Source organism: Oreochromis niloticus, linkage group LG9 (genome assembly GCF_001858045.2).
Source record: "Oreochromis niloticus isolate F11D_XX linkage group LG9, O_niloticus_UMD_NMBU, whole genome shotgun sequence".
Classification (NCBI taxonomy): Eukaryota; Metazoa; Chordata; class Actinopteri; order Cichliformes; family Cichlidae; genus Oreochromis; species Oreochromis niloticus.
In genome coordinates this window covers 23,665,598-23,677,925 of record NC_031974.2, presented here as the reverse complement: position 1 = coordinate 23,677,925, position 12,328 = coordinate 23,665,598, and the positions used below count along the sequence as shown (strand labels likewise).

Here is a 12,328-nt window from a genome sequence, read left to right as displayed (position 1 = left end):
CAAAACATCTCCATGACAGTAGTGTAGATTCACCCCATTAGCCATCTGAGCTGAATGCCATTTGCATCTTCTTAAGTTTGTATTTTGCCTCGGTTCACCGACATAACCTTACGGTGGACAATTTTACTTTTAGAATGGTTCCGACTCAAAGGACTTGAGTTTGACAAGGTAATGAAATACTAATGTGCAGTGACATAGGTAACCCTGAGCAAAACTTGTGCAGCAGGGCTGGAAAATAAAACACTCCCACTCATTTTGTAAATGTTTTCGCTTTGAAGCTCATTTGAGTATTTCGGCTAATTTATACTTCCACTCCACATTTGCCCTTCAGAAACAAATACTGCTGATTGATGATCCCGCATTTCCATTTCTCTTTCGTTAGTTGATTATCCGTTTTTAAAATTAAGCTTTTTGCGTAAAAAGAAAAAAATTACACAAATGAGATGCTGCGTTGCCAGTGATTTTTTCGTTTTTAATTCTACCGATCTCGTGACACCTTGCACAAAACATTTGGTGCCTGTTGATATATTTCAGACTCTGCAAGACAAAAATGACACTTCCTCTAACACTGCACAGCTGGCACCATTAAAATCTGGAAATAGCTGGAGTTATCCAAATATGTCATAAAAAGCAACAATTTGAGAAGAGCCAGAAAAACACTGATTAAATTTTTCCTTCCCATAAAAACATCCTTCCTAACAGTAGGTAAACTTACCCATGTGTGGGTAGTTTTACTCTTTTAACACCACTAAATGCTGGTGGTACTTTGTTTAAGCTGTATGTATATGATCAAAATGACAAAAAATCACTGCCACTGTGTACCATATTGAATATTAAGTATGTATTAAGTAATATTAATAAGTAAGTAGGGCACCTGCCACTGTCTGAAGAGGCATTACTGCTTGTCTAATGTCACTGGATTGCGTAATGTGCATTTTGTTTGTACAACGTAATTTTATGTCCCAATAAATACAAAATCTTTGTTATTTTCTAAAGAGTCTGCTGCCTTTTGATTTAATGCTCGAAATTTCTTGTGCTGCGAGTTCACCCGGTCTTTTGTCTTTGAAGTAAACACAAGCACTAATGAGAAAACAACAAAGCTAGAGAAAAAAAAAGAAATAAAATAACCGTCTGGAAGCCACTGTGTGCTTTAGATTGTAAGTTTATCAAGTCTGAATGGGAACACATGTCGAAAAGCAAAAATGCCCAAATGCCTTTTTATCAGCTGAAAATAAAAAAAAGTCTTGCAATCTGCATTTGTTTCCACCTTTTAGGGTTCATTTGCACAAATTTGTCCAGTTTGCAATTTCCCAGATAATTAAATTGATTCCCAAATGTCACTCATTTGATTGTTTTGTATTAATCCTCATATTTTATTTCTTGTCCATACAAAACTATGAGGCCAAAGGCAAAGCGTGACACTTTGAAAAAGCAAAGCATTCCAATAAATGAGTTCGGCATTTGAGACTAAATGAACACTTATCAATGCTCATAATTTCTCTCCAAACTTTTAACTGCCTTCCTCACTTGCATGCGTGCGTTTTCATATTATTGCTGAGTTACAATTACTGCACCCTTCCTGTAATCCATTTACATGGAAAAGCGACTCTCAGCATGAGCTCATCAACTAAACATCCCTTCTAAACAATCGGTGAGACAACTGGCTTTCTGCTTTATCTGGAACAAAAGGCGTCTATGGTTACAGCTTCTTGGTTACAGAAACATGACACAGTGTTTTTACTCCAGCACTTTTGACTGATTCCAGATTATCTTCCTCGGGGGGCTCCCGTGTAATTTGGTAATTTGTCTACGGCTACCTTTTAGCATTTTTACAACTTTTTTAAGGAATGCGGTCGTACAAAAGGCCAGTGTGGCATCACGATACAGGACAAAAAGTCTCTGGATCATACCCATGGTGCATCAGTGTGGAGTTACAATAATACTGTGAAGGTATGGTTACAGTGATAATGACAGCCAATGGTCTTTTTTTGTTGTTCAAGGAATTCCCCCTATTTTCTTTTGTTGAACTGTCAGTGAATCGGTGTCACCTTTGGATACTGTAACGATATATTGCATTGAAACATATGAAAATTACTGAGTAAATTATGGGAGATTGTGTAATTGAGTTCTGAATGTGATAATGTTTTTTCCCCCTTTGCAGCGCTGTGGGAGCATTTGGGTGGAGGGGGAAAGTCCACAGGACACAGTGACAAGCTAGTGCTCTGCCTATTACCGGCCATGAGACTGTGCTCAGCTGATACGTCCTGTCACCCTTCTATACAAATCTTCCTGATATCGCCTCTGTGCACGCTTACACTCAGAGGCAGGCGGCGGCCTGAACTTGCTCTGTCACTCTGCTATACCCGGATTCCTACAGAGGAGAGAAGGGGCCCCCACGGGGACCCTAATCGCTAAAGCAAAGGGTCATCCATCAAGTCAGCCTCAGTGGGGACATTAGGGGAAAAAGGCAGAGGAGGGATGAACGACACAGGGAGGGAGAAGTAACGGGGAGAGACAGAAGCAGAGAGTGGGAGGGGGGGAGAGAGAAACAGATTGAAATACAATGAGCACAGAGAGAGAAAGAGGCAGAGCAGAGCTTTCTGTTTGTTTAGGGTCTGTCTCTGTCATTGTGATGCCTTGGTAGAGAGGTTACCGGGGGTGCCTCTCGGACACTGGGGGCTGCCGTGCTCCGTTGACGGCCCTGCGACTGAGCATATGTCACAAGTCTAGTGCGAACGAGGGCGCTGCCTCTGCTGGGGCACACGTCATTAGCACCATCTGTGACAGTACCCATGAGGCCCTGGTATGCACAAATACACTGGTTTTGTTTTTGGGGGGAGGACGGGGAAATTGAGGAACACGTATTTGTGTGTGTACCAGTTCTTCCACGGTCACTGCTGCTATCGATCGAATGTGAGGGAAGGGCGAGAGGGGGGTTGAGATGAAACCAAAGATATCAGCACAGAGTGCGTGTGAGGGTGTGAATGTGAATGCACTGTGTGATTTATGTTTATGTGTGTTTGTGTGTGAGATTTCGAGTCAGCAAAGTGTCCAGTGCAGCAGTGAGTCCAGGATATCAGTATGGCAATGATTACAGCCCTCTGGGAGGGAGGGTAAGACGGGCCCAGGGTTCGCTTGCTGCAGTCGTGTTGAGTCCAGATAGAGGAAATGCTGGAATAATAAGAACAGGAAGGGTAAATGGCCTATCAAACACACCCCTTTCTGACCTCCCCTGAGCCCGGCCGACCAGGATGAAAGATCCAGCCACTTTCTTCTTCTTAATGGTTTCCTCGGTAATCAGCGCAGCGGAAGTGCTCCAGTCCGGGGTGATTAGCCAGGGCTAGGATTCCTTAATCGCTCCAGCCCCATTCTCATGCTTTGAAAAAAAAGGAGGGAGTGGGAAGGAGGGAAGAGGAAACAAGGGTGATAACAGGGCTGTATGTTTAAAGAGAAAGAAAAAAAGGGGGGGGATAAGGGGATGTGGGAAGGCCACAAGTAGAGAAGTTTAGTCAGATTTGTATGGATCAGACTAAATCATGTATGCTTTCAGTAAGGCACATTTGTTTGTTGTTTCTTTTAACATGAACTGAGCTTGAAATATGTTTTGTACTTCATGATATATTATTTTTTTAATTGTTTTTTGTAGTTACTGTAGAGTCACGAGCAGCTCCAGCGTTGAATAAGGTAGTAAATTTCTCAGACAGTAAAATGAGAACATATCTGTGGGCTGGCGGTGACTGATGATGGGGTCAGAGCCTTGAGCCTAACCACAGAAGTGGCTCAGCATGAGTCACTGTCACAGGCAATACTCTCTCTGTACCCACAGGTTGCTCCTCAAAACCAAAGTCTTGGGCCCGAGCATTTTCCCCATGTTTGTTCTGAATAAACATCTCTGACCAGCTTACCACTGACTCTGGGATCCCCATGTATGTCTCTATTACAAGGAAATCTTTTTTCATAATTATAATAATAAAAACAACAACAATATGGTTTTGGATGTTTAACCACTCAGTAAATTGCAGCCATTTGATGATTACGCCCCAGTTTTTTTTTAAAAATTCAAACTGATTGATCGGCATAGTTATGGAGTAATAACTCACATAAAAAAATAAAAATGAAAAGACGGCAGTCATACTCCAGATTTGAATGAAGAAGTGATAATTTATAAGATAGAATTTCTGTCTAGATGCTGATTGACTGGATCTTTGGTTATGTCTCTATCGGGACCAAGCTTCCTTGGTGGAATCGTGTTACCGAGCTTCACTCAAGCAGTTTCATTTTGTAGCTGCTTTTGTGGTTTTTCTTTTCAGAAGCCATGATAATACTCATCTGCTCTCCTTCGCTAATGTTCCCTGGCTGATTTATGCACTGTTTACTTTCCCTGCCAGTGAAGCTGTACAGTGGCAGCATACTTGCAGCATACCTACGCCCCGGCCTGTTTGACAGTGCGGGGATTTGTTTTCATATAGGAATTCCCCCAGCGCTGCTGCTACTTTCTAAGTTCCCACCAAGTCAAACCTTCTTGTACCACATATTGTCCTCCGTACTGTTTTTCAGCGATCACGTTACAACGTCAGCTTCCAAAGCCTCACCGGTATTGTGAACATGCTCCCAAACAGGTATTGTGTGTATCCACAAATGTGCATGACAATCGGTGGCCCCGCCTGGACTTTTTGTCATAGCTGCTACAGAGATTTGGCGTCTCACGGGGAAACGTCTCATGTGTCGACCTTTAAAAATTCCCGTCCATACTGTGTATGCCTTGCGTATGAATAGCACGTATAGCACGCATGCAGACGGCTGCAGTGAACAGGATCACACATCGGCTTCACACACACCTGGTCATGCGCTCATACACACTCATGTACACGTACTGTGGTTATTACAGATGATTTAATGCTCTTAAAGGATTGCTTTCACTCTTGTTTCTGCTATGTTTTAGTCCTGGGGGCTGAGTAGGTGTGTGTCTTCAAATACAGTGGACTTTTACACACACACACACACACCAGTGGCACTTGACTTCTACTTTACACCTCCACTCAAACACCCTCATTTCTGCCATTCGTTTGTGCATGTTACCAAAAACAGGCAAACTGATATGAACATGTCACATTTAATCCTCTTAATCTTGAGTTAACGTGCTAATATTTTTTTTGAAACGACAGTAAAGTAGGGTTCAGGGGGTTATCCACATTTTTTTCTCCCCCATTTAGCCTTAGCCAGTCTGGTGACAAAGCATCAGTTTGTACCTGGTGTAACGGTTTCAAGCATAGTGTGTCTTTTGAACTTAGTATACACTGAGGAGTGTAACTGTTTGAGCTGTAAAAGTCCCATGGTGCTACATCCCTTTGCCACCCCTATGGATAAAAGGAAGATGCACTGAAAGCAAGTCGGAGAGCAAGATGACAGACGCGCACAAAGCAGATAAGACAGAACAAAAGATGGTAGACAAAGTGATAAGAAGGGCGAATTCGACAGATAGACAGACACACCAGGCGTTTCTGTCTCACCATCCTGTAGTCAGTGAGCTGTCAGCGATCCTCCCTGCCTGCTCTATGGGTAGAGCCCCGCGAGCGATGGCATTTCAAATAGCCTTATAAATCAAGAGTTATGTCACTCTGCCACTGCCATTAACACACAGAAGAGAAAACCACCAGTTTTTTTCTTTTCTTTTTTTTCCTGCAGCACACAGGGCTTATATTACTGTGTGCATCCCCTACTGAACCATTAATACATCGGGCTCTCGCTCTCAGGCCGTAACTGAAATTTGAGAAATTTATCCTTAACATGGGTCCAAGTCTCAAGAAAACTTACCAGTGCTCCTGTCATCAGGGGACACGCCAGAAATCCGCCCCTGACCCATTTTTTTTTTTTGGGCTCCCAACCTGTAGGTTAAGAAATTCTTTCTCCTCCCTCAACGATTACTTAAGAGTACTAAAGAGATACCCCTGAGCAAGGCACTTGACCTCCAATAGCTACACTGAAAATGCTCGCTGGTTATGAACACAACACTGTGGATCTGAAGGTTTACACTTGTTGTTTCTGTGGAAAAAAAACTGCACGATCAACAGAAATAAAAACACACGGGCACACGTGATATCTTGAAAAAATAAACTGCAAATTGGAGCAATAATGCATAATTTGCAATCATGGTTAATCGTTTTGAGACTAAATGAAAAATCGGTCCTTGATTCAACTATCAGCATCTCACAAAAGCTTCAGACCTTTGTTTGATTAAGTGACTCACTCGCTATTCTGTGCCAGAGCGGTGCTGTTCCCAAACAACTTATCTTAATGATAGACAGATGGTAAAGGAATTCATTGCTACACCACTGCGCCTTGTGTCACCTTGAAAACTTTTTTTTTTCACGCCCCACACGACCCTCTGCACCTGCCGCAAAAAACAGTTTTTCCCCACAAAGCAAGTCATCCATTCCACACGTTTAGTTAGCTGGGGTTAAATATAGGAATCACACATACGGGGGTAATCGGGAGTTTCGCTGCAAGATCCCCCGAGACTGATTCCCGGCGTGTGACATGGCTGTCAAAACACTGACGGATTGTTTTACCAGCACACTCGCACAAACACGCAGCTGTATGTATACACACATAGACACAGACACACCCGCACACGCGCAGACGAATACAAACACATGCTTGTAAGTACACAAAATCACACTGACAGATTGTTTTATCAACTCCACGGGCTTGACTGACATCTGTTCTCCTGGGTATCCTCCCAGCTCCCAGCTTTATGAGGTACAATCAAAGAGTTTAGTGCTGCAACTTTAGTTATTTTCTAAAGATTTTTTTTTTTTTTTTTTTTTGCCAAATCACATTATTGCTAACTGCTATTTCTAGGCACGAGTTCCTCCTTAAATTCATCTCTGCTGTTCTTCTTAGGACGAATAGGAAGCACACGTGCGAAGGTGCAGTGGCCAGCTGCACTGCTGGATTCTGTCTGCCACTCTGTCAGCCAGATCATGAGTTTTTGAACATGTCAAAAAAAATCTAATAACGCCATTAAACCATGTTGACATACTGTATGACAGTTAATTCTGTGGCCATATGTCACAATGGCGACTATATTGGTTAAATGCTTCCTGGGACAGATGCTACTTTTAGGCTAATCAGTAGTAATTGATGATCCAATTGGGTTAAAACGGCCTCGCTCTGGCCAGTGTCTTTGGCCTGAAGCTGTCAGGGGGATGGGCAGAGGAACGGGACAGACTGAGGCACTCCATCGTGCTAGCTTTGCCAGTGCTTCATTAAATGTGTCTGGGTCACAGCATGAAGAAACACAACACCTTGTACCCAAATGATGGCAATTTGTACGGACACTGTCAGACGTTGTGAGCGAAAATGCTCAGTGCACAAATTTGCTGTATTCGGGGTTTATCTCGGGAACACTCACCCCTTACCCTCACCTCAGCAGCTAATGGATACACAGTAATTTCGGGTTACTGGCCCAAGGAGACATGACGGTGTATTACTTAAAGGAAAAGGAAAACTTCTGTGAAGCCAAAACACAGTACCCGCTGTTTTTATTTCGGTACTTGAGCTGCGTCCACACTGGAAGCAACGTGGTGACCAGAGACCATAAAGTGAATGACATTCTGCAACTGGAGGTGATGATGGGCGAAATAACCGCTGCCTGATGCTCCCAGTGAGAGCAAAAACAGCTACTATTAATTGATGTATGAACTGGCAGTAAATACATTTGAGGGTCACAGAGACAACTAGATGCTGGAATTTCCATAATGTCCAGCTGCTAGCGTCAAAGCTATGGGTGATGAGCAAATCGCTTCCAGTCCATGATCATTTCTGTAACTATAGCAACTTATTGCACTATTAAAATTGTTTTTCATTGTTACTAGGTCTGCTGTTGCCATAGTTTGTTAGTTAAATTAATATTTATGGAGGTCATCTCCTATATAGAGTCATGGGAAACATATATTAATAATGATGCAGTTATCATGAGCGCAAATACTTACTTTGAATTAAAACTGAAAAATAAAAAACAAAAAGTGGAAGATATATTTCTAACTCTAGTTGGTGGATTAGAGTGGAGGCAAGAACTACACCACTGTTTCGTCAAAGGAAGACGGTATGACGCCACCACCTGGTTGGGGCCTTCTGTGTGGAGTTTGCATGTTCTCCCCGTTTCTGCGTGGGTTCTCTCCACGCCAGCCGAAGCACCAGCCTCCCCACAACCCTGAACTGGATGATCTGAAGAAGATGGAACGAATGATGGATGGATAGATAGACGGCGTTGTAGAAAACTACAGATGTTGAGATAACATAATGATGTTACCTGTACACACCGCACACTAATAATTAAGAGTCAGAGGAAAAGCAACAGAAGAAACATCTGCACTAAGAAAAAGACAGAGATGTAGTATCCCTTGCATGTTGACATAGAAATGATAAAAACTTTAGTATTTTTGATTAAGATCTTTGAATATTAGTTAACTTTAGACTCCAGAAGGCCATTAATGAATTGAGCATTTTGCTTAATTATTTGAATAGTTGAACCTTTGATTTTATACATGTTTATGAGGGCAAAGAATACATTTTTTGAGTGTTCAATCTGATGCTCGATGCTGCTGCTACAGCAGTGTCTAAACACCCTGGGTTTGTGTTATGTGATTGGCTAATTGGATATTTACGTAGGTGATCTGTTGAAAAGACTCATATGAATACTGTGAATTCATTTTTTTCATGTGTAAGAGGTGAAATATGTTTGAAAACGTCATACGATCTCACTTTAAACTCACACAGGTACATCAGCTTCAAATTTATTAGCATACAATGAAAATAAAAGCTTCCATTATACTATACTTCAATGTTGCCTTGCCCAGCTGTATCGTCCCCTTTGGTTTCCTTGTTATCTGTGACATGTGAGCTCCTCTAATGTCTTCTTTCTGACGTCTTGGCTGTATTCTCTAGCACTGGATTAGCCATCATTGTCAAATTTGCTATTTTACATCTATTAACACACCAAACTAGTTACGTCTCTCCGGCAAGATGTGGGAAATAATTGTTACTGTACATAAACAATAAAAATTACTCTATTCCTTTTAAACAAAAAACGTTTTTGTTAAGTTTCCAATAACAGAAATGATATGATAGCAATGAATTCCTTTGATAAAAATGATAAAAGTTAGATTTAAAAACCTAATTCTGTGAAACACCCTGACAGATCAAGCTAAGCCGAACTATGTTTCCCAGCAGCAGTGACACAAAGTAACTAACAACATCCCTCAAGACATTGCTAAACGAATAAACTGCAAATTAGGACGTTGAAAAACACTAATGATGCCCAGCAAATCATTTGACGCCTGAGCCTGCCATGTTTTAAAATGGCCTTCAGACTTTACTTTGTTGCATTATATATCAACCCTTACCCTAAATATTACATTTGTAATCCAGGGGCAAATATTTTCAGTGTGGGTAGTTCATTTCTATGCTTTAGCAATTCCATATCACAGCACTTGAGAGTTATCGCCACAGTGGCCGTAAGCTCCGGAGCAATTCATAATTGTATTCCCTCATTTCATATTGCAGGAGCTGAAGTTTGTACTTTTTCTTTTTTTCCTGCAACACACACACACACACACACACACACAAACAAATGAACACACACGTAATCACATATATGTCTCATCCCAGCACTTTTTTTGATGATACACTAAATGGCGTAAAGTTGCATCTTGCTCTCTGTGCACACGGACGAGTGTGTGTATTTGTGTGTGTTTGTGTTTGAAGCAGGGTCCCTCCACCTGTGCTGGTTGGGAGTTAATCCGGTTAGGTCCCAGTCTCGTTTCCATGGCTGAGCGGTGGTTGAAGCTCCACAGTGCCCTGCGGGGCCCCGAGGCGCCTCTCAAGCCCAACGCCTTGGCTTATGCGTGGCGCAGTAAGGAGATGAGGCCGGCTCGGCCCTCGTTACAGAAATTAGATGGATCAGGGAGTAAACATAACCAGCTTTTTATATGATCCCGGGCTCAGAGCAGACAGAGAGCGGAGAAGATGGAGGGGAAGGGAGGGGAGGGAGGAAGAGAAGGCGTGATTCCTACTCTAATTACTTCATGGGTCACTGCTCCTGCAGGCAGATGTCAAAATCCAACACTTTCTGATGTGAGGAGAGCGCTTGAGAATGGGTTAGAGTAGGGAGAAATAAGAAGAATAGCAAAAAGCATCGGGGAAAAGGAGTGAGTAATGAGGACAGGAAGAGGATGAGATACCGAAAAAGAGGAAAAAGGGGTTTTAGGAGAGAATAAACTGGTGAATCGGAGAGAGTGGATAACAAAGATAAAGCAGGGTGAGGAGGAGGATAAAAGACGAAGGGAGAGAATGGATGAAAGGCAAAAGTAGGGGGTGGGTGGAGAGAAGCAAGGAAAGCAAGGAGATGAGGGGAGGTAGAAGGCGATGGAGGACGGATCGAGGGGGTGTAACACGTTGTCAGGAAAGTGGTAGAACGTGTTGGCGATGACACAGATTGGTTGTGGAGTGGCGGTGACCTGGGATGGCCCTTGTCTGGCAGAGAGGTAGCAGACAAATACAAGGTCGGTTAGATTTGCCACGTGCCCTCTGGTTCACTGACACCCAAAATGAAATGACAAACTGGCAGTGCCACGTCAGGAAATATACCATGCCCTTTAGTATTAGAGTGGTATGCATGTCCACGTCAGAAATCCAAATCATCTATGAGGCCGTGATGGTGACTTAGAGCTTGATAATCATTTATTTTGGATTTAGTTTCCACAGTGAGCTGAAACGACTCTTCTTGGGTTTGTTTTTGTCGCACACTGTAATTAGATTGGCAATGTATGACTGCTAATGAGTGACTGTCCTTCTATTTGCCCCTAAACAAAAGTGCTGCATTAATAATCGGCTAAGTAACCATTTAGTATTTTCAGATGCTACGCAGCCCCTTCACAAAAACAGTTTTAAATTAATTTCATGTACCAAAATTAAGGCTGTGATCATATCTTTGAAAGCAAAAGAAAGCGGGACTTCTAACGATATGGGATGCTTTGGATTTCCTACGATACGTCGATTCTTTGGCGCCAAGAAATTTCAAAGGCAGCTGGAAGGAAAACACAGAACCTGTTCAGTTGGCCGTCAAACGAGCACTGCGCTGTACAATGGTGCCCCTCCATATCCATTTATCCCTCCATTTGAAAGCAAAATTTATCATTTACCACAAAATCTCTGGGTCTGTATGTATCCAGTCTTTCAACATCCAAACCGTGCTGCGCTTTTCAAGCGAGGGGAAACAAAGATATGAGTTTAAAGCAGCCACGCTGCTCTTGCAAACACCTCCACAGTGTAAATAGAAAGCAGGTTTTACTGTATTCCAAGTGTTGAATCGAGGGTAATCTGGAATAAACAGTAAATCTAAAAGCTTTTATATGGCCAGTTTCCTCATCATTTCTTTCATGTCTGGGTGAACATTTTATTATTTATCATATGAGAACCATTCCATGAACTAGTTTCAGGGTTTTGCTGGTGTCACTGTCCTTCACGGGGTTGCCTGTGCGTCTCTTTTGCCCATGAGAGTCACTTCTTTAGTAGCTTAAGAAACAAATAGAGAAAAATAGAATACAGTCTGAATGAGTTGTGTGATTACTGATTACTGAGTCTCTTAGCATAGCTACATTCAGTCTTGTATTTTTTAGAACGTAAATCCATAACAAAGAGAATTTAAACCAAAACCACAGCACAGTGTCCCACATAAAAAAGTAGCAAATGTAAAGCAATCATACAAACATGTTAGTGTGAGCAACTTAAGTTAATGGGAGGTGGCACCAATGAATGCCACCGGTCTGTGGTTGAACTGTTTGATAATGCAGTCTAACTGCAGTCCAATGCAGTAAATACATTAAAAGGCAAACTTCATACCCATGTCCAAGACACGACAATGGACCCACGCGAAAACAGAGAACCTGCGTTTATGAGTGGGCCGGTTGTTGGTTGTGGGTCAGTGTTGCACAGGGCTCTCTAAGGCCAGATTGAGGCTGATTTGGTCTCAGTGAATATGTCTCACTTCCCCCTCAGTGAAGCCGGCATGCCCCCAGGTCCTGATTTACTTCTGATTTGTGGGCTGCCTCTGTCAAAACTAGGCACCATTCAGGCCTCTATGAGACATAGAATACAATAAAAACACACACACGGATGCACGTGTGCATCTACACAAAGAAAATATGCTCATGCATGCAGGTATGCACACCACAGTTGGTGACATGTAAACTCACCTGTTCCACCTTAAAGACACACACCAATAAACACACAATTGCAAGTGATAGATAGATAGATGGATGGATGG

General features: G+C 42.4%; 1 long non-coding RNA gene across 6 annotated transcripts in view; it reads left to right on the top strand.

The window, feature by feature from the left end:
- LOC102080706 (uncharacterized) overlaps positions 1-12,328 on the top strand; it is a 184,255-nt gene that overhangs the window by 92,546 nt on the left and 79,381 nt on the right. The window contains exon 5 of one of the 6 annotated variants that reach the window (XR_003221669.1): positions 8,101-8,149. The exons of the other annotated variants lie outside the window; for them this stretch is intronic. This is a non-coding gene — a long non-coding RNA (uncharacterized LOC102080706). Of the gene's footprint in view, positions 1-8,100; positions 8,150-12,328 lie in introns of those variants that run through there. 6 annotated transcript variants of the gene reach the window in all.